The following is a 23,484-nucleotide window of genomic DNA, read 5'->3' as shown; positions in this document are numbered from 1 at the left end:
TTTTTTTGAGGTGGTCTGTCATAACTTTCTTAGAATTCTATCGGACATTGTTTTTTGTTTTTTTTATTAGTGTTCCTGAAAAAAAAGGGACCCAAACATACTGTACGGCAGATTTTTACAGCTAAATGTGTACATATCATTTATACACACACATACACATTGGCCCCCCAGACACATTTTGTCTGTCAATGTGGCCCCCAAGTCAAACTATTTGCCCAGCTCTGCACTAATGGATAATAATGAAAGACAATCAATAGACCAGATACCAAACTCAAGTCTATTTAAAATTGGTACTTTTGCATTGACATTGTTTGTACTTGTCATTATCTTACAATAGTTAGTTTGTATTTGTTATATTTAGTTGGGTCAACTAGCCTTGCAAGGTGTCCTTCATTTAATAATTTTTTCAGGAAGATGGCAATTTATGATCATATAATAACTTGTGTTCACCTTGTTGCAGATTTTGAGGCCAACTTATAACAAAATTGACTGGAAAATCTCGTGCTTCCAGATGCTCACAGGGTGATGTCATCTTGCACTGACATCATTGCGTTACGTCATACATCAGGGCTATTCAACAAAATTGTTCGAGGGGCCACATTTTGAGAAAGATAAGAAAAGTGGGGCGGATTTCTCCTATTACCATTAGAGATGTCCGATAATGGCTTTTTTGCCGATATCCGATATTCCGATATTGTCCAACTCTTAATTACCAATACCGATATCAACCGATACCGATATAAACAGTCGTGGAATTAACACATTATTATGCCTAATTTGGACAACCAGGTATGGTGAAGATAAGGTCCTTTTTTAAAAAAATTATAAAATGAAATAAGATAAATACATTAAAAACATTTTCTTGAATAAAAAAGAAAGTAAAACAATTTAAAAACAGTTACATAAAAACTAGCAATTAATGAAAATGAGTAAAATTAACTGTTAAAGGTTAGTACTATTAGTGGACCAGCAGCACGCACAATCATGTGTGCTTACGGACTGTATCCCTTGCAGACTGTATTGATATACACTACCGTTCAAAAGTTTGGGGTCACCCAAACAATTTTGTGGAATAGCCTTCATTTCTAAGAACAAGAATAGACTGTCGAGTTTCAGATGAAAGTTCTCTTTTTCTGGCCATTTTGAGTGTTTAATTGACCCCACAAATGTGATGCTCCAGAAACTCAATCTGCTCAAAGGAAGGTCAGTTTTGTAGCTTCTGTAACGAGCTAAACTGTTTTCAGATGTGTGAACATGATTGCACAAGGGTTTTCTAATCATCATTTAACCTTCTGAGCCAATGACCAAACACATTGTACCATTAGAACACTGGAGTGATAGTGGCTGGAAATGGGCCTCTATACACCTATGTAGATTTTGCACCAAAAACCAGACATTTGCAGCTAGAATAGTCATTTCAATCAATCAATCAATCAATGTTTATTTATATAGCCCTAAATCACAAGTGTCTCAAAGGGCTGTACAAGCCACAACGACATCCTCGGTACAGAGCCCACATACGGGCAAGGAAAACTCACCCCAGTGGGACGTCAATGTGAATGACTATGAGAAACCTTGGAGAGGACTGCATATGTGGGTAACCCCCCCCCCCCCCCCCCCCCCCCCCCCCCCTCTAGGGGAGACCGAAAGCAATGGATGTCGAGTGGGTCTGACATAATATTGTGAAAGTCCAACACATCAGCAAAAGTCCAGTCCATGGTGGGGCCAGCAGGAACCATCCCAAGTGGAGATGAGTCAGCAGCGTAGAGATGTCCCCATCTGATGAACAGGCTAGCGGTCCACCCCGGGTTTGGAGCAGAGTAGAAAAGAAAAGAAAAGAAACGGCAGATCAACTGGTCTAAAAAGGGAGTCTATTTAAAGGCTAGATTATACAAATTAGTTTTAAGATGAGACTTAAATGCTTCTACTGAGGTAGCATCTCTAACTTTTACCGGGAGGGCATTCCATAGTATTGGAGCCCGAATAGAAAACGCTCTATAGCCCGCAGACTTTTTTTGGGCTCTGGGAATCACTAATAAGCCGGAGTTCTTTGAACGCAGATTTCTTGCCGGGACATATGGTACAATACAATCGGCAAGATAGGCAGGAGCTTGACCGTGTAGTATTTTATAAGTAAGTAGTAAAACCTTAAAGTCGCATCTTATACCACATTAGCAATGTATAGAGTGCATTTCTTTAAAGTTAAGACTAGTTTAAAGTTATCTTCATTGAAAAGTACAGTGCTTTTCCTTCAAAAATAAGGACATTTCAATGTGACCCCAAACTTTTGAACGGTAGTGTATATTGATATATAATGTAGGAACCAGAATATTAATAACAGAGAGAAACAACCCTTTTGTGCGAAAGAGTGTGAGTGGGGGAGGGAGGTTTTTTGGGTTGGTGCACTAATTGTATCTTGTGTTTTTAATGTTGATTTAATAAAATAAAAATAAATAAACAAATTAAAAAACGATACCGATAATAAAAAAAACGATACCGATAATTTCCGATATTATATTTTAAAAGCATTTATCGGCCAATAATATCGGCAGGCCGATATTATCGGACATCTCTAACTACCATTATTCATATTTGGAGAATCTTCTGCAGTGGACATTTGTTTTTGGTCTATTTATTTAGTCAGAACTACACATTTGAGGAAAAATAGTCCTGCGGTTTTAGGAATTTGCTGCAAAAGTGTTAGATTTGTAAGGCAAATGTAAGACTTGAACCAAATTCGGGGGCCGGTTCGGTGTCATTGGGCTGCCAGCTGAATAGCCCTGTCATACATGTATGCTGTACTGTAGTGTGAAGTGAAGTGAATTATATTTATATAGACTTTTCTCTAGTGACTCAAAGCGCTTTTACATAGTGAAACCCAATATCTAAGTTACATTTAAACCAGTGTGGGTGGCACTGGGAGAAGGTGGGTAAAGTGTCTTGCCCAAGGACACAACGGCAGTGACTAGGATGGCGGAAGCGGAGATCGAACCTGGAACCCTCAAGTTGCTAACACGGCCACTCTACCAACCGAGCTATACCGCCCCTACTGTATATTGTTTTATTATGCTGTACATTTTATTATGTATCATCATGTATTATTTACACATTATGTACATTATTTACATAATTAAAAAAATGTAAGTTTAGAGTTAGAGTTTGAGTTTATTTCGAACATGCAAGCATACAACATGATACATCACAATTTCCAGTTTATCTTTTCAACATGTTCGAAAAGGAGTAGGAAGAAGCAGAGCTTATTTAATCCTACCCCTTTTCTTTACATAACAGTAAAGGTAAATAAGACGACGGATAAACTACTTATGTCTGTAGAAGAAAAAAAAAATCAACTACATTCTTCCCTTGTTAATCACTATCGATAAATGAACTTACGCAAAGTAGGAATCGTTAATTATAAATCAAATATTGTCAACGCGAGAGCATAAAAAAACTGTTTGTGACCTTCTGAATACAATTTTGAGCATTACGAGTGCCCTCTAGACATGAAAGAACACCCTTTAGTCATCTTTACACTCTTTTATAGTAATGCTGACTAAGGCTGAGCCAATTAATGGCCATGACATTGAACAGCGCGCTCTGATTGATCTCCTTTAGTGGTCAATTCCCCTCTTGTATTGATATTTTTATTTCATTTAGCCATTTTCATGCTTGAAAATACTTAAGGACCAAAACATCGTAGAATATGCTTTAAAAAAAAAGTTTAATCTAGGATTTGTTGAAACAATACTTGAAGCGCGATGTGGCGAGGGATGACTATGAGAAATACTTAATAAAAAAATATATGCAAATGTGCGGGAGGCGCAAATGCTAAATCGCAAAGATCTGCTGTACATTGATCCTGTGCAGTTTTATCACACAGCACAATGCCACAGATGTCACGAGTTTTGAGGGAGCATACAGTCGGCATGCTGACTGCAGGAACGTCCGCCAGAGCTGTTGCCCGTAAATTGAATGTGCATTTCTCTACCATAAGCCATTTCAGAGAATTTGGCAGTACATCCAACCGGCCTCACAAGAATGTCTGCACAAACTGAGAAATCGTCTCGTCTCTGCACGCTCGTCGTCCTCAGCTGCCGTTTACAAGAAACAGCAACAATCCATTACTCTTTAAAGTCCTACTGAAATGAAATGTTTTTATTCAAACGGGGATAGCAGATCCATTCTATGTGTCATACTTGATCATTTCGCGATATTGCCATATTTTTGCTGAAAGGATTTAGTAGAGAACATCGACGATAAAGTTCGCAACTTTTGATTGCTGATAAAAAAAGCCTTGCCTGTACCGGAAGTAGCGTGACGTCGCAGGTTGAAGGGCTCCTCACATTTCCCCATTGTTTACACCAGCAGCGAGAGCGATTCGGACCGAGAAAGCGAGGATTACCCCATTAATTTGAGCGAGGATGAAAGATTAGTGGATGAGGAACGTGAGAGTGAAGGACTAGAGTGCACTGCAGGACATATCTTTTTTCGCTCTGACCGTAACTTAGGTAAAAGGGCTCATTGGATTCCACACTTTCTCCTTTTTCTATTGTGGATCACGGATTTGTATTTTAAACCACCTCGGATACTATATCCTCTTGAAAATGAGAGTCGAGAACGCGAAATGGACATTCACAGTGACTTTTATCCCCACGACAATACATCGGTGAAGCACTTTAGCTACGGAGCTAACGTGATAGCATCGTGCTTAAATGCAGATAGAAACAAAAGAAATAAGCCCCTGACTGGAAGGATAGACAGAAGATCAACAATACTACTATCAGGAGACACCGAACCAAACACTGGACTTGTAACTACACGGTTAATGCTGTGCCGCCTGTCGAAGCCTAGCAATGCTGTTGCTAACAACGCCATTGAAGCTAACTTAGCTACGGGACCTCGTCAGAGCTATGATAAAAACATTAGCGCTCCACCTACGCCAGCCCTCATCTGCTCATCAACACCCATGCTCACCTGTATTCCAGCGATCGACGGCGCGACGAAGGACTTCACCCGATCATCGATGCGGTCGACGGCTAGCGTCGGATAGCACGTCTGCTATCCAAGTCAAAGTCCTCCTGGTTGTGTTGCTGCAGCCAGCCGCTAATACACCGATCCCACCTACAGCTTTCTTCTTTGCAATCTCCATTGTTCATTAAAAAAAATTGCAAAAGATTCACCAACACAGATGTCCAGAATACTGTGGAATTTTGTGATGAAAACAGAGCTGATTGTATTGGATACAATGTGTCCGAATACTTCCGTTTCCACCATTGACGTCACGCGCATACGTCATCATACACAGACGTTTTGAACCGGAAGTTCTCCGGGAAATTTAAAATTGCACTTTATAAGTTAACCGGGCCGTATTGGCATGTGTAGGAATGTTAAGATTTCATCATTGATATATAAACTATCAGATTGCGTGGTCGGTAGTAGTGGGTTTCAGTAGGCCTTTAAGAACATTAATACATGTATTTGTAGGTGTGCTGTATCCCCACCTGGATGAAACATTATGATAATATGAAATGATTATTAGTATTTACATGTAATGGGAGGATGAAGCTCCCTGGATGGAGGATTGGCTGCTTCTGAGGCTCTTTTCTAAAACCAGGACATCCTGACCATGCTCCTTAAGACGCACTGTGTTGGCCTCCACATCCTTCACAGCAAAAAAAAAGGAAAAAGCTCAAGTTACAGTGCATGCACTTTTATTTCAAGGCAGAAAAGAAAATCAATTGCGGTGATCATTGTACAAATCGCTGTGATCCAAACTCTCTGAAACACAATTTTCTAATAAAAATGTAAATAACATATAGAGTAGTTTGTACGGTGTTTGTTACTATTAACATACAACATGTGATAGGATCCGTAAAATATGTCATAGTAAGTCAAGTGTGCGGATATGGATTTGATGGCTGCATTACTAGGTTTTTGCCAGCAGAGGGCAACGATAAAAAGATAAAGAAACAAACCCTTAAAATCCTGTTGAAGTCGTCCTTGTTCACTCTCAGGAAGTGACAGTCGTCCTCTCTTAGGACAATGGAGGCCGCACGGGGGGCATCATTGACGAGCGCCAGCTTCCCAAAGTCGTCCCCCTCATGGAGTGTGCAGACCACGCCCTGCAGGGCCAAGTGTGCCCATCAGATTAGCAGCCAGGACACGGCAGAATCGGATAAAAACACCAACTTTTCCATAAATGACGACGTTGACCGAGCCCTTCAGGATGATGTACCACGATGTACCCTCCTCGCCTTGACTGAACACTGAGATGATTAAGAAAATAAGACAGTCGTGAGTTACTTGTACGGTGTCAAATTGGAATAATATGACATTACTTACACAGAGTCCCTGCTTTGGCGTGGGACTCAAATATGAGCACCCCCATCAGTTCTCTCTTGACCTGTGCAACATATTTCTAAACTATTATTAACAATAATTTTTAGTGTCATAACATTTTAGGGTAAGTTCATAATCATTCATGATAAATAAGAAAACAATCACACTGTGCAGTTCTTAAAGCAGTTTTTATATGGAGTTCATTAGAATACAGTGCAATGTTTCCCATACATTTTTTTTTGTAGCGGCCCCTATATTTTGCCAATATTCAGACCCCTCTGAATTCTAAAAAGCTATTTGCAACAAATCTACCAATTTTTTTCTCGTGGACACTTTTGTATCACACTCCTCAACGAGCAGGGCCCTCTTTTTTTGTACAAACCCCAAAACCAGTCAAGTTGCCACGTTGTGTAAAGGGTAAATAAAAACAGAATACATCCATCCATCCATTTCCTACCGCTTGTCACAATGATTTGCAAATCCTTTTCAACCTATATTCAATTGAATAGACTGCAAAGACAAGATACTTAATGTTCGAATTTTTTTGCAAATATTAGCTCATTTGGAATTTGATGCCTGCAACATGTTTAAAAAAAGCTGGCACAAGTGGCCAAAAAGATTGAGAAAGTTGAGGAATGCTCATCAAAGAATTATTTGGAACATCCCACAGGTGAACAGGCTAATTGGGAACAGGTGGGTGCCATGATTGGGTATAAAAGCAGCTTCCATGAAATGCTCAGTCATTCACAAACAAGGATGGGGCGAGGGTCACCACTTTGTCCACAAATGCCTGAGCAAATTGTCCAATAGTTTAAGAACAACATTTCTCAACCAGCAATTGCAAGGAATTTAAGGATTTCACCATCTACGGTCCGTAATATCATCAAAGGGTTCAGAGAATCTGGAGAAATCACTGCACGTAAGCAGCTAAGCCTGTGACCTTCGATCCCTCAGGCGATACTGCATCAAAAAGAAACACTTCAGAAAACCGCTGTCAGTAACTACAGTTGGTCGCTACATCTGTAAGTGCAAGTTAAAACTCTACTATGCAAAGTGAAAGCCATTTATCAACAACACCCAGAAACGCCGCCGGCTTCGCTGGGCCCAAGCTCATCTAAGATGGACTGATGCAAAGTGGAAAAGTGTTCTGTGGTCTGACCAGTCCACATTTCAAATTGTTTTTGGAAACTGTGGATGTCGTGTCCTCCGGAACAAAGAGGAAAAGAACCATCCGGATTGTTCTAGGCGCAAAGTGTAAAAGGCAGCATCTGTGATGGTATGGGGGTGTATTAGTGCCCAAGACATGGGTAACTTACACATCTGTGAAGGCGCCATTAATGCTGAAAGGTACATACAGGTTTTGGAGCAACATATGTTGCCATCCAAGCAACCTTATTATGGACGCCCCTGCTTATTTCAGCAAGACAATGCCAAGCCACGTGTTACAACAGCGTGGCTTCATAGTAAAAGAGTGCGGGTACTAGACTGGCCTGCCTGTAGTCCAGACCTGTCTCCCATTGAAAATGTGTGGCACATTATGAAGCCTAAAATACCACAACGGAGACCCCCGGACTGTTGAACAACTTAAGCTGTACATCAAGCAAGAATGGGAAATAATTCCACTTCAAAAATGTGTCTCCTCAGTTCCCAAACGTTTACTGAGTGTTGTTAAAAGGAAAGGCCATGTAACACAGTGGTAAAAATGCCCTTGTGACAACTTTTTTGCAATGTGTTGCTGCCATTAAATTCTAAGTTAATGATTATTTGCAAAAAATAAAGTTTACCAGTTCAAACATGAAATATCTTGTCTTTGCAGTCTATTCAATTGAATATAAGTTGAAAAGGATTTGCAAATCATTGTATTGTCTTTTTATTTACCATTTACACAATGTGACAACTTCACTGCTTTTGGCTTTTGTGTATTGTTTTGCTGTTTATGTTACTTGCTCACTTTGGGCCTTATTCTCCCATGTGTTTAAGTGGAAAAAAAAGGTATGCATGGATTCGTAGATTCTCCCACTCTTTGAGCACCTTCATCCAAGAAGCGCACTTTGGGTGGAGCTACCCTTAAATATGGCCATTCTGGGTGTCTCATTCAGTAAAAAAACGTTAAATTCCATTCAATTTTTAAGGCGGTCTTTCATAACGTTTTTAGCATTCAATCAGACATTATTGTGAGGTTTTGCATTATTGTTTCTAAAAATCAGATATACCGGCCCTCAGACACATTTTTTTTCTCTAAATGTGGCCCCCCCAAATCAAAATAATTGCCCAGGCCTGCCTACTTTATTCCATGCACTTTGAGAGTAGCCCCTAAATGCACTTAATGAGGCAGTATAGAATGACGATGGGGATGATGACGATTTATGTAGCTATTATACTGTTTTGTATTTATTTATCATATTTTTTTGTATGAATGTCTCTCACTGCGAGCAAACTTTACCTGCAGGTACAAATAAAGAAATCTAATTAATCTAATCTAAGTCAATTATCCATCCATACATTTTCTACCGCTTGTCCCTCTCGGGGTCTCTGGAGCCTGTCCCAGCTGCACTCGGACCTCATCACAGGGCCAACAACCACATTCACACTCACATTCACACACTAGGGCCAACTTAGTGTTGTCAATCAACCTATCCCCCAGGTGCATGTCTTTGGAGGTGGGAGGAAGCCGGAGTACCCGGAGGGAACCCAGGGAGTCACAGGGAGAACATGCAAGCTCCACAGAGAAAGACCCCGAGCCCAGGGAACGGACCTTCGTATTGTCAATTATGCAAATTTAAATGTCATCTATCCCCTGCAACCCACGGCCACAAAGAGATTGCAGTCCTTTAGGAAACACTGGAATGCGTAGGTTTACCTAATGTTGTGACATACATGCCTCTGATCATTAAGACCATTGTCAATGGCAGCGGCGGTTCTAGCTTCAACGGCACCCTGGGCGGGACCCCTTTTCACACATGCAGCGCCCCGTAGAGAATGCAACTGCCCATGTGGCCCACATCTAATGTCAGAATAATTGTATGTAAGTCATCACAAAACTTTCTGTTCACATGTCATCGGCATGCGACTGTGAATTGTTTTTGTTTGCGGATGACTCTGCCCTGCTGGTATCCGGCAAGGACAAGTCACAGGTGGAGAAAATCCTCAGTGCTGAGCTCTGTAGAACTTGCACCTGGCTCGCTGACAACAAGCTATCCATCCACTTGGGTAAAACAGAATCCATCCTGTTTGGGTCCCACATCAAACTTAAGAGAGTCAATCACTTCACCATAAAAGTAGGTGACAGTGTCATCACCAGGAAAGATGAGGTCACCTACCTAGGTTCCATTCTAGAGGCTAACCTTTCCTGTGATAAAATGGCAACCAAGGTAATCAAAAAGGTCAACCAACGAACGAGATTTCTCTACAGAATCTCCTCTCTGGTCAACAAAAGCACCATGAGGATTCTGGCGGGAACTCTCGTTCAACCCTTTTTCGATTACGCATGCACCTCCTGGTACCCTAGCACCTCCAAAACCCTCAAATCTAAACTCCAAACATCTCAGAACAAGCTAGTCAGATTACTTCTACACCTCCACCCCAGATCCCACCTCACTCCTACCCACTTCTCTAAAGTGGGCTGGCTCAAGGTGGAGGACAGAGTTAAACAACTTGCACTGAGCCTAGTCTATAAAATCCGCTACACCTCCCTGATACCGAAGTACATGTCAAACTACTTCCTTAACGTAAATGACCGCCATAACCACAACACCAGGGGGAGCTCCACTAACCACGTTAAACCCAGATTCCGAACTAACAAAGGTCTTAACTCATTCTCTTTCTATGCCACATCAATGTTGAATGCGCTCCCAACAGGTATAAAAGAAAGGGCATCTCTATCCTCCTTCAAAACCGCAATAAAAGTTCACCTCCAGGCAGCTACAACCCTAAACTAACACCCTCCCCGGATTGCTAATAATCAAATGTAAACAATCAAATGCAGATACTTTTTCTTTTTCTTATGCCTTCTGATCTCTCTCTCTCTCTCTCTCTCTCTCTCTCTCTCTCTCTCTCTCTCTCTCTCTCTCTCTCTCTCTCTCTCTCTCTCTCTCTATGTCCACTACTTGATGTCCATATCCCCCCCCCACAACCCCCCCCCCTCCCTCCACACCCCTGATTGTAAATAATGTAAATAATTCAATGTGATTATCTTGTGTGATGACTGTATTATGATGATAGTATATATGATAGTATATATCTGTATCATGAATCAATTTAAGTGGACCCCGACTTAAACAAGTTGAAAAACTTATTCGGGTGTTACCATTTAGTGGTCAATTGTACGGAATATGTACTTCACTGTGCAACCTACTAATAAAAGTCTCAATCAATCAAACATGAGTTCCCGGCGAGAGGACAAAAGCTGTCTTTGATCCTACCAAGCAAAAGGCTTATAAAACCCCACTGTGTAGGATGGGAGGAGACAGGAGGAGTTCGGTTTCTTTGATCTATTGTGATCCACAGGAAGATCTTATCTTGACCCGAGATCTACAAAGCAGAGAGAAAGCAGGACCTGCCCAAGCTCCAGGCATCTTTTTGTAAACTGTTTTGTGACCGAAGGCAATATCTGTTTACGACCCCCGTTCTTTAGAAACAGCTGTTGCTATGTAATCAGGGAAAGTCCAAATAAAAGAGGTGGCGTAGAATTCCCTTGCCAGAGCGTGGTGGAAGACTATACAAAGAGTACAGCCCAGACGTTTCGCCTCGTTGAGCTAATTGAATCCTGTCTCTGTTTAATTCCTTGCTTCTTGTCTGTTTAATAGATGTCATCAGTGTTTGAACCTGACATCTAAGACCAACCCTGGTCAATGGTAACAAGAAGTATTAGTATTTAGGCCAGGGGTGTCCAAACTTTTTCCACTGAAGGCCGCTCACACGGAATAATTAAAGCATGTGGGGGCCATTTTGATATTTTTCATTTTCAAACCATAACAAAATATATGGCATTTTTTTTATGATTTGACCGTTAGAGGTCCGGGGACCATAAAGGGTCTCAGTTATTAAAATGCTTAAAAATAAGTCTAATTTTTATTATAATTTTTTATTTAACGCTTACAGTAAATATCTATATCAACTTAAAAAAATAAAAAAAGTTTTATGGCTTTTCTGTCAAAAACAACTTTGTTTTTTTATAGTAAAACTGAAATATGCAGTATTTAGTAATTAGAGCCCTAAAAGATCAATAATGCAGGACACCATTGATTTTAATTATTTAATATTTTTGAGTAATCACAGTGAAAAGATAAATAAAATACCACTAAATATATTTGGGATCCAAAAGGTGCCCCACTCATAAAGTGATACATTTTTATTAGTTTCTTTTTTTTTTACTTTCAACACTTAAGTCACGAGATCAACTTCAGCTATATCTGTCGATTTTACGTTTGAACTATTATTTTGTTTGTTTTATGCTTTTTGTCAAATAGAACGTTGTTTTTATATGGCAACTACACAATATATGCAATATTTACCACATAAAACATTTTAAAGTGAAATATTTGTACTAATTGGAGCTTTGAAAATAATTAATTATAACATGGATTTTTTTTTTTTTAATTTTTTGAGCAATGGCAGAAAAAGAAAAAGAAAGAAAGACAAAAGAAAAAAAACAGCCTGCATGGCAGCTTTGTGTCAACATTGCAACTTTTTCTCGTTAGATTTCACCTCATTCCACTTTTTTTAATGTTCATTTTATTTTTTGCAATAGCATTTCCAGAACGTGTGGCGGACGGTAAACAATTAGCTGTGGGCCGCAAATGGCCCCGGGCCGCACTTTGGACACCGCTGATTTAGGCCTTTCATTGCACAATGTGATTGCATTGGAGAGGACTTACCGTGGTAGAAAGGTGAGCTAAGGCCTTAATGTGAAGCAATTCCTCATAAATGATCTCCAAATCATCTTCTGTTCTCTCCGCTGGGCTGCAAAGAGATGATGTGTAGGAGAGTAAGATATGTGAATACAAGAAAACCAAGTGACTTGGCTTACGGCTTCCTCAGGATCATCCTCATGTAGGCGTCAGGCCCCCATCTGCATGAGGAGGAGCAGGGTGTCCTGGAGCTCCTCTTGGCTCTCATCCTCGCTGGGCACGGAAGGCTCGTCCTCTTCATCGTCCAGGAAGCGATAGAAAAAGTACTTGTCTTGGAAGCTCATCTCCTGGTCCACTGGGTTACATTCCAATGCGCTTCAAAATCAAGATTGTCATTCTTACGTGAAAATGCAAGTCTCACCGTGGTGGAGAACGCCTTCCTCGAGCAGAACCTGCCACATTCCCACAGCTTGAAGGCGAGAGTGCACACATGAGCTCGGCTGCATCAACCAGTCCACCAGCTCTATTCCCACACAACACTGCCTGGTAAACAAGTAGATGTTAAATCCTGCACTCCGCCATGACGTCATTAATTGTTTGCCCAATTAACATTATGTTCAGTAATCATTAACTTATATTGTATTTTGCCATAAGAAATAAATCTTACGTTTAAGCATTTAAAGGAAATTGCACCTTTTTGGAATATTGCCCACATCCATGGTCCTTATTTAAGACAAGAAGAGACATCTTTCCCTTTTCTGTGTGTTATAAATAGTGACACTCAATGTTCCCTCTAATTTGTCATGTGTGTGAGCAAACGCACAAACACCCTGAGCATTCAGTGGAATACAGACGTGCACACTGTGGTCAAACCAGCAGCACATTTGGCTCAAACCTGACATAAAAATTTAAATGTCTTATTATTATAATCAAGTGACTAGTCAATTTCAAGAGATTATTTTCTAATATATGTGATTTGGCCCACTTAGATATATATAATTTTTTAATCAGCTATGCACTATAGTATTTTATGCCTGGGTGGGGTCCTGCTTTGGAAAGATTGTGTACCCCTTTCAGAGATCACATTTAGTTCCCCTTCAAACTTTTACATGTTGCATGAGATGAAGTGTTTATTAACTTTCTGTCTGTAAAATAAATATTTTTATTAGCAATTATGTAGTCCTGTAACATCAATTCATGATTAATATCCAACAATATCATTCTTAACAAATGACAGTAGAATAAGCACACTGATTGAGGAGTCATAGTAAAACGACCAGAAATTTACACTTCACGTGTAATGTTGGAGTTGTCCAACTTTTTGTGTGGCCATAAACGCACCAGTGGCTAATTGCCATAGTGTATGTGTTGGTGCAGGTGAGAGAGAGAGAGCAAGCGGCTGCTGTTGATATAATAGATGACAAAGAGTTGCTTTTGGCTTGGTTTGTACGGTAGACAACGACCAGTTTTGCTAGATAAAAGTATTTTACACATTGTTTTGGTGTGGTTATGGCCGACAAAAAATTTTGCTAAATAAAGGGACCGATGGAATTCCTGTCCTCCTTTAAGTGTCTCCACAGACGTTACAATAATTTAAGTGTTGACAAACATTGTTTTATCTGTTGTGGCCGCCTTTCGTCACCTGTTACTCACAGTTGCATTGCAAAATCATACAAAACAAACGATTTGTTTATTTTGTTTAGAGTGCGATTTGATTTTTTGCACGGCATAGATTTGCTGTGCGCAGAGGACGCATGAGCAGTGCGCAATTGCGCAGGTGCGCACCTTAGAGGGAACGTTGGTGACACTGTTTTTGTTATTTGCACTGTAGTTTGAAATTTTTGTACAGTCAGAGCCAAAAGAGTGTGTGCAAACTATAAAATGGCAGGTACTACTCGTGGGTGCGTTGAGTGTGATCTACTAAGACCGCATGTACACTTAAAAAGTGGTGCACACCGCCATATTTAAATGAGGTTTTTGCGTGTACAACTGGCATTATGTGCCCTCCACATTCATGTTATTGTGCTGTCCAACCTGTGTGCAATGTTGTGCGACCTTGTAATTCAGCCACATTGAGAGAAAATATGTGTCTGGGGGGGGGGTTTGCTCCCTTTTCTTCAGCAACACTAATACCAAAAGTCACAATTTCCCATAGAGTTCTAAAAAAGTTATGACAGACCACCTCAAAAAAACCGGAATGGAATTTTACAGTTTCTTTACTGTATGGGACACCCAAAATGTACATGAAAATAAAAAAGTGGGATTTACAATATTAACTATGAACAATAAAACACTGAATATTAACAACATATGAACATCTTTTACTACTCAGACCAGCTCCTCTATAGTTGTGTATATTTTACAATCAAGCAAAACACAACAAAAATGTAACAAACAGCAAAATATGAATGCAAAGTGTAATAAACACCTTCAATATGATATATTATCACATTTATGCAGAAATTTGCTGTAAAAATGTGCTTCCGCATCTGTTCTTGACACATGTGTTTGGGGCTAGCTGCTCTGAAAACAAGCCCCGCCCACTCTGCTTTGTTCCTGGTCTGAGCTGCTGTGACCTAGATGACCCTAATAACTCCTAGAACACTCAAAAGTGCAGATTTCAACCATTGAATTACTTTCTATATTTCAAGACTTACGGTCATTTAAAAACATCACTGCACATCATAATGGCAAATACACTTTTGAGGTTTAAAAAAATTATGGCCGGCGGGCCAGATTTAAGATCTTAAAGGCCTACTGAAATGAAATGTTCTTATTTAAACGGGGATAGCAGATCCATTCTATGTGTCATATTTGATCATTTCGCGATATTGCCATATTTTTGCTGAAAGGATTTAGTAGAGAACATCGACGATAAAGTTTGCAACTTTTGGTCGCTGATAAAAAAAAAGCCTTGCCTGTACCGGAAGTAGCGTGACGTCGCAGGTTGAAGGGCTCCTCACATTTCCCCATTGTTTACACCAGCAGCGAGAGCGATTCGGACCGAGAAAGCGACGATTACCCCATTAATTTGAGCGAGGATGAAAGATTTGTGGATGAGGAACGTGAGAGTGAAGGATTAGAGTGCAGTGCAGGACGTATCTTTTTTCGCTCTGACCGTAACTTAGGTACAAGGGCTCATTGGATTCCTCACTTTCTCTATTTTCTATTGTGGATCACGGATTTGTATTTTAAACCACCTCGGATACTATATCCTCTTGAAAATGAGAGTCGAGAACGCGAAATGGACATTTAAAGTGACTTTTATCTCCACGACAATACATCGGCGAAGCACTTTAGCTACGGAGCTAACGTGATAGCATCGTGCTTAAATGCAGATAGAAACAAAAGAAATAAGCCCCTGACTGGAAGGATAGACAGAAGATCAACAATACTACTATCAGGAGACACAGAACCAAACACTGGACCTGTAACCACACAGTTAATGCTGTACCGCCTGGCAAAGCCTAGCAATGCTGTTGCTAACGACACCATTAAAGCTAACTTAGCTACGGGACCTCGACAGAGCTATGCTAAAAACATTAGCTATCCACCTACGCCAGACCTCATCTGCTCATCAACACCCGTGCTCACCTGCGTTCCAGCGATCGACGAGGCGACGAAGGACTTCACCCGATCATCGATGCGGTCGGCGGCTAGCGTCGGATAGCGCGTCTGCTATCCAAGTCAAAGTCCTCCTGGTTGTGTTGCTGCAGCCAGCCGCTAATACACCGATCCCACCTACAGCTTTCTTCTTTGCAGTCTCCATTGTTCATTAAACAAATTGCAAAAGATTCACCAACACAGATGTCCAGAATACTGTGGAATTTTGCGATGAAAACAGAGCTGTTTGTATTGGGATACAATGTGTCCCAATACTTCCGCTTCAACCATTGACGTCACGCGCATACGTCATCATACATAGACGTTTTCAACCGGAAGTTTTCCGGGAAATTTAAAATTGCACTTTATAAATATTGGCATGTGTTGCAATGTTAAGATTTCGTCATTGATGTACAAACTATCAGACTGCGTGGTCGGTAGTAGTGGGTTTCAGTAGGCCTTTAATGGGCCACATGCGGCCCGCGGGCCCTATTTTGCACAGGTCTGCTATAATCGGTACCACCTTTTCAGCAATATGGAATCGCAACGTATAGACAACAGAAACTATTTTTAGTGCGCTGAAGCGCTGCAGGGAGGCGGTTCACCATCACAACTGCCATGCATTCATGCGTCTGGAATAATCCAAACACAAGAAAATGCATATTGAAAGTTGTCTTTTCACACAGAACATACATTATAATAATATATTTTCTTAATGAAAATTTTTTTTTAAAAATAAAACGCCAGCAGACGCAAAACACATTAATTCTATTGTTTTACCCCTTAACTAATTTTGCTGCTATACAATCATAAAATGATATTGCTGAAGGGACGATATGTCTAATATTTCTTATTTCTGGCAGTCCAAATATGTTGACACACACACGTGTCAACATATTTAAACAAAGTCTGTCCTTGCAGCAGGAGCACCTATTTTTTGTGTGTAATGTGTTAGTTTGCACATACTTTCAGACGTGCTGGATAAAGATGCAAAATAGCGGCCGCAGAACAGTGATCCGCCTTGATAAATCACATTGCGCGTGCTGAATGATTACATTTGCATCTTCTCCTCCCAGTATTGTGGGCGATCAGCATATTTTCCACATATTCATGAAGACAGACACGCTAAATGGATTGTGCTACTCATTCTGCTCAGTAAGGGGACTCAATCCTCTGAGCACAAGTTTAGTAGATCAGCTTTGCGTGTGATATCAAGTTTGCACGTGTTTTAGTACACGAAACACTTTAGCAGATCAGGCCCCAGTGTAATAAATAGAGAGTTAATTCTTGCCTTGTCTGTGCATCCTGGGATTCATTCACCTTCCTGTCGTGGCCACAGCCTGACAAACAGTAGGCGACTAACAAAGCAGGCAATGGGGATTCATTTATTCCCCATATAAAGCCCTCTAAAAAACATATTAGCCTTCCACCAAATAGTCCGCTTTCTTTCTAAATATTGTGTTGCATTAACCTGTATGTCTTCAGATGGTACTTTCTATCTCGGATCATATGGGGGGATCTAGAGAGGATGGCGTTGCGGAGAATCTTGCCTGCCTGCAAGATCTTTTCAGAGGGTACCTGAACAGTGGAGTTAAAATAAAAAAGTTTCAACAAACTGTCAGCATGGAACAAAAACGTTTCATACACTAGTTAACCACAAAGGGTTGTTTTTACTACCTGGGAGATCCAGGGATTGTTGGCTTTGGCTGGACAGTCAATCAATGACTTCTGCAAAAGGAGATTACATTTAAAAAAACAAATACATCACATATGACAATTTGTCTTTCTACAGTATAAGCTTCTATGTTTTCATAATAGGATGTAGATATAGATTTGAACAGATGTGTTTTGTTGCAGGGCTGTGACATTTGAAAGGCATTGTGTATGCTTCAATAGGCACTGACACCTCTGCATTCATCTGAACGTGTCATCACTTATTCATCATCAGTGGCCACAGAAGCCTGGTGTTGCTATTCGGTTATTCCTAGTTTATAGACCTATTTATCCTCTGGAGTAGATAGAGTGGAGACCAAGTACGAGATTTCTTGCATAAGACCCCTGTGGTGGTCCAACTCCACTGAACAAAAATATAAACGCCACACTTTTGTTTTTGCTCCCATTTTTCATGAGTTGAACTCAAAAGACTTTTATTATATACACAAAAGGCCTATTCCTCTCAAATATTGTTCACAAGTCTGTCTAAATCTGTGTTAGTGAGCATTTCTTCTTTGTCAAGAAACAATGTACTAATATGATCCACTTCAAGAAACTCTTCAAACTTAAAGTGTTTACAAAGTACAAAGAAGAAGAACCATGATAAACATTCTGAATGTATTTCATCCATCCATTTATTTTCAAAATAATCTTACTCATCTCACCATATGAAATATAACTTACTTCACTGAGTGTTATTTCTTTCTTTCTTTATTTTTATTGTGATTACTTATGGAGTATATTGTGAAAAGTTTTAGCAACTGCTATGTAAAGAAAAAGGGGTAGGATTAAATAAACTCTGCTTCTTCCTACTCCTTTTCCAACATGTTGAAAAGAGAAACTGGAAATTGTGATGCATCATGTTGTATGCTTGCATGTGTGATGTATCATGTTGTATGCTTGCATGTTCGAAATAAACTCAAACTCAAGATAATCCATCCCACCTCACAGGTGTGGCAGATCAAGATGCTGATTAAACAGCATGATTATTACACAGGTGTGCCTTAGGCTGCCCACAATAAAAGGCCACTCTGAAATGTGCAGTTTTATCACACAACACAATGCTACAGATGTCACAAGTTTTGAGGGAGCGTGCAGTTGGCATGCTGACTGCAGGAATGTCCACCAGAGCTGTTGCCCGTCAATTGAATGTTCATTTCTCTACCATAAGCCGTTTCAGAGAATTTGGTAGTACATCCAACCGGCCTCACAAGAATTTCTGCACAAACTGTGAGAAATCGTCTCAAGGAAGCTCATCTGCATGCTCGTCGTCCTCATCGGGGTCTCGACCTGACTGCAGTTTGTCATCGTAACCGACTTGAGTGTGAAAATGCTCACATTCAATGGCGGAGAAGTGTTCTCTTCACGGATTAATTCTGGTTTTAACTGTTCAGGGCAGATGGCAGGCAGCCTGTGTGGCGTTGTGTGGGAGAGCGGTTTGCTGATGTCAACGTTGTAAGTTGAGTGGCCCATAATAGGGGTGGGGTTACGGTATGGGTAGGCGTAGGTTATGAACAACGAACGCAAGAGCATTTTATTGATGGCATTTTAATTGCACAGAGATACTGTGACGAGATCCTGAGGTCAATTGCTGTGCCATCACCTATGTTGCAGCATGACAATGCACGGCCCCATATTGCAAGGATCTATACCCAATTCCTGGAAGCTGAAAACATCCCAGTTCTTGCATGGCCAGCATGTCACCCTTTGAGCATGTTTGAGATGCTATTGATCGGCGTACACGACAGCGTGTTCCAGTTCCTGCCAATATCCAGCAACTTGGCACAGCCATTGAAGAGAAGTGGACCGACATTCCACAGGCCACAATCAACAACCTGATCAACTCTATCCAAAGGAGATGTGTTGCACTGTGTGAGGCAAATGGTGGCCACACCAGATACTGACTGCTTTTCTGCGCCCCGCCCACCAGATCCTCAAAGAAGCAAAACTGCCCATTTCAGAGTGGTCTTTTATTGTGGGCTACCTAAGGCACACCTGTGCAATAATCATGCTGTTTAATCAGCATCTTGATATGCCACACCTGTGAGGTGGGGTGGATTTTTTTGGCAATGAAGAAATGCTCACTAACACAGATTTAGACAGATTTGTGAAGATTATTTGAGAGAAGTAAGTATTTTGTGTATATAAAAGTTTTAGATATTTGAGTTCAACTCACGAAAAATGGGAGCAAAAACAAAGGCGTTGCATTCATATTTTTGTTTAGTACATTTCCTCTGCGAGACCATAAATTTGCTGGAGTGTCATGCAGCCAGGAAAGGACGACAACAGTGAGGTGGGACAGGATGGAGGACATGACAGGCATCATGTTTATATTCAAGCCTACTTCAAACAAACACCACATTCCAGCCTCATTTCGGTTTCTGCCTGAGAGCATGGTAACTGTAAAAATGCTGTTCAGTCAAGAGAGGATGAAGTCATGGCCAACAAATATGAAAGTCATGCAGATTATTACTACCTGACTCTGATGTGTGGAAGGAGATACATATGAGTTGCTGCTCATGTCCTCTTGGTCCGACATTCCTGGTTGGGAGCAGCAAAGGATATATTTAGAATAATACATATTTTTTGAGATTTTTTTTTGCTTTGTTTTATTTTGTACTGCACTGATGGATGTTGCCTGATTTTGTTACCCATGACAACGACAATAAACGGATTCTATTCTATTATGAAGTTCACAACATTAGGTAAACCTGCACATTCTAATCTAATCAAAAAGCCAACCTTTATCTTTGTGATCGTGCTTGCAGCAGTGTAGAAATAAATATAAAATTATAATATATATACTATATCCATCCATCCATCCATCTGCTTCCGCTTATCTGAGGTTGGGTCGCGGGGGCAGCAGCCTAAGCAGGGAAGCCCAGACTTCCCTCTCCCCAGCCACTTCGTCCAGCTCTTCCCGGGGGATCCCGAGGCGTTCCCAGGCCAGCCGGGAGACATAGTCTTCCCAATGTGTCCTGGGTCTTCCCCGTGGCCTCCTACCGGTCGGATGTGCCCTAAACACCTCCCTAAGGAGGCGTTCGGGAGGCATCCTGACCAGATGCCCGAACCACCTCATCTGGCTCCTCTCAATGTGGAGGAGCAGCGGCTTTACTTTGAGCTCCCCCCGGATGGCAGAGCTTCTCACCCTATCTCTAAGGGAGAGCCCCGCCACCCGGCGGAGGAAACTCATTTCGGCCGCTTGTACCCGTGATCTTGTCCTTTCGGTCATAACCCAAAGCTCATGACCATAGGTGAGGATGGGAACGTAGATCGACCGGTAAATTGAAAGCTTTGCCTTCCGGCTCAGCTCCTTCTTCACCACAACGGATCGATACAGCGTCCGCATTACTGAAGACGCCGCACTGATCCGCCTGTCGATCTCACGATCCACTCTTCCCTCACTCGTGAACAAGACTCCGAGGTACTTGAACTCCTCCACTTGGGGCAGGGTCTCCTCCGCAACCCGGAGATGGCACTCCACCCTTTTCCGGGCGAGAACCATGGACTCGGACTTGGAGGTGCTGATTCTCATCCCAGTCACTTCACACTCAGCTGCGAACCGATCCAGTGAGAGCTGAAGACTACTATATAATATATATATATAATGTATATATATTTTTTAATTTCTCCCCCGTCCACCCCATTGTTTACCTGTATCTCACCTTTTTTGTAAGGGGCGCCGGAAGTTGGCAGACCCGTCAGCGATCCTGTTCGGTCTCCCTGTAATGTTTGTCTGATCTTGAATGGGATTGTGCTGAAAATTTAAATTTCCCCTCGGGGATTAATAAAGTATTTCTGATTCTGATTCTGATTCTGATAATTTGCTCCTCTTAATAATAGAGAGTGAGTAGTAATAATTGCTTATTTTTCGAAATCTGGTCTTAAATTCATGAGTGCATGAACAAAATATTCTTAAAATCTGAATGAATATTATAATTGTTTAAAGTTACCATTATTTAAATTAATATTATTATTTTTTTCCTTATTGTATATTCTGTCAATATGTCGTAGGGAAGTCTCAAGTTTAATCTTTTTTTATTTTTTATTTTTTATTTTTTTTTATTATAATTTTTTTAAATCTCTCCCTTCTAATCCATTTTCTATCACTTGTTACTCTCGGGGTCTCCTAGCCACTCATGCAAATCATATTGTCTAAAAATGCATGCGGTCCCCACATTGTTCATATTGTACTAAAATACTATTAGTCTGCTAGTAGTAAGTCAGCATACATTTACAGTATGTATTTCTGCACAGTGCACAGCTATTCGTCATATTTATTGTACATGACTACAAAACAAGATTAACAGCTTTGTTTAAGTAAAGCTCAGTCAATATTAGGTTAGGTTACACCAGAAACGCTTTAACAAAAGTATCAGCCCTTATCACAATGAAAGTAGATATGGGAGGTCTGGCGCACAGGACGTCTGGTTTAAGCAGAGAATATTATTATTATGTTACGTCCTGTTCAGAGTAGAATAGAATTGATATCATAATACTGCTGTGCTTAAATGCCATGTCCTGTTTTGCAGATCTTCAAGATACTATTAATCAAATGTGTTTTAAAAATCTGTCATGGCTTAGTGTAAGGTTGAACAACTACAAATATCTGCCAAAAAATGTGGAATTAAGTGTGTCTGATTGGTCCAAGAGATAAAAACAAGAATAACAATGCAGTGTTACTTACTGTCTGCACCCGCCTCCATCACACCATAGGGTGGGGCGAGGACTCCAGCCATGCACTGATGATACTTCTGCAAAAAACAGGAGAAAATGACTTGTTTGTATTGTTAGCAGCACACCACATGAATTCTCGCTACGATTAAAATGTTGTAGTGTCCCGGTTAAAGTATCTCTTTAAAATTTGGTAACTTTGTACACACCCCATGTTGTTCCTTCTGAGGTAACGACACTAGTCCAGACTGTCCCTAACGTTGCACCCAAAATCTGCAGGAATAGGCTCCAGCTCACCCACGGTGGTTGGACAATGTCAAAATAAGTTCTGAGTAGAAAGCAGGTTAGTGCAAAACTCCAAATTGTACTAGATGAGGCCATTCCTGAAGGAATTGCGTGTGAATGCTACAATGCTGAAGTTGAACTGAAATGCTGACAGAATGTAATATGAATGTAAGAATAGTTTGAATGTTGGAATGGTTGACTGTTGAAAAGTTTGAATTTCCAGGAAAACCTGAATTTGGTTTGGAACTTGGGAAGGTGTTAGTTTGAATTTCCAGGATGGTGTAATGTGTTGATGTTGGTATGGTTTGAATAGGTTGAACAAAGTGGGAATTGTGCAACTTGGAAAAATGTCCCATTCATTTCAATTGGAACTTAGGGAAAAGCGGGATTTTTTAAAAATGATTAGGAGCATGGATGTCCTGAATAAGCGGAATTGGTTAGTGTTGGAATTGTTTAAATCGGTCAGGAAATGTTGAAGTAGTAACAGTTTTTTAATTGAAAAATGGTAATACAGAATTTCGGGTAAAAACGTGAATTTTTCAAGTGCTTAAACTAACTTGTTTTTTTGTCCTGACTAAGTGGAATTTTTTGACAGTGGAACAGTTGAAATGGGTTGAAGATTGTGAAAGGAGTCATTGCACTGGAAAAAGGTTGGAAATGAGGCTAGAAAAAAACAGGAATTCCTGGAAATTTGTTGAACGTGGAAAAAAGGTTGTTTAAATGTCTAGGATGAATTGAATGTGTTGAATGTGGAATGGTTTGAATTGGTTGAAAAATTAGGGAATTGTGGAAGTTTGAAAAATTGATAATTGATTTTTGAATGGGGAAAATGTTCCTAAAAACTGGGAATTCTTGGAAATCCGGGAATGTTGAACATTCCTGAACAGGCTGCATATTTTGAAGTTGGAACGGTTTGAATCGGATAAAAGATGTGGGAGATGTGGAACTTTGAAAAATGTCCCATTCCTTTCAATGGGAATTTCAAGGAAATTTGTGAATTTCAGTAAAAGAAGGAATTTTT

The 23,484-nt window shown here is 40.5% G+C and overlaps 1 pseudogene; it reads right to left on the bottom strand.

The window, feature by feature from the left end:
• Positions 1 to 23,484, bottom strand: part of LOC133664898 (rap guanine nucleotide exchange factor 4-like) — a 134,154-nt pseudogene that overhangs the window by 27,867 nt on the left and 82,803 nt on the right.

This window comes from Entelurus aequoreus, linkage group LG14, assembly GCF_033978785.1.
Source record: "Entelurus aequoreus isolate RoL-2023_Sb linkage group LG14, RoL_Eaeq_v1.1, whole genome shotgun sequence".
Lineage (NCBI taxonomy): Eukaryota > Metazoa > Chordata > Actinopteri > Syngnathiformes > Syngnathidae > Entelurus > Entelurus aequoreus.
The sequence above is the reverse complement of the archived record's forward strand: the minus strand, read 5'-3'. Positions and strand labels throughout refer to the sequence as shown.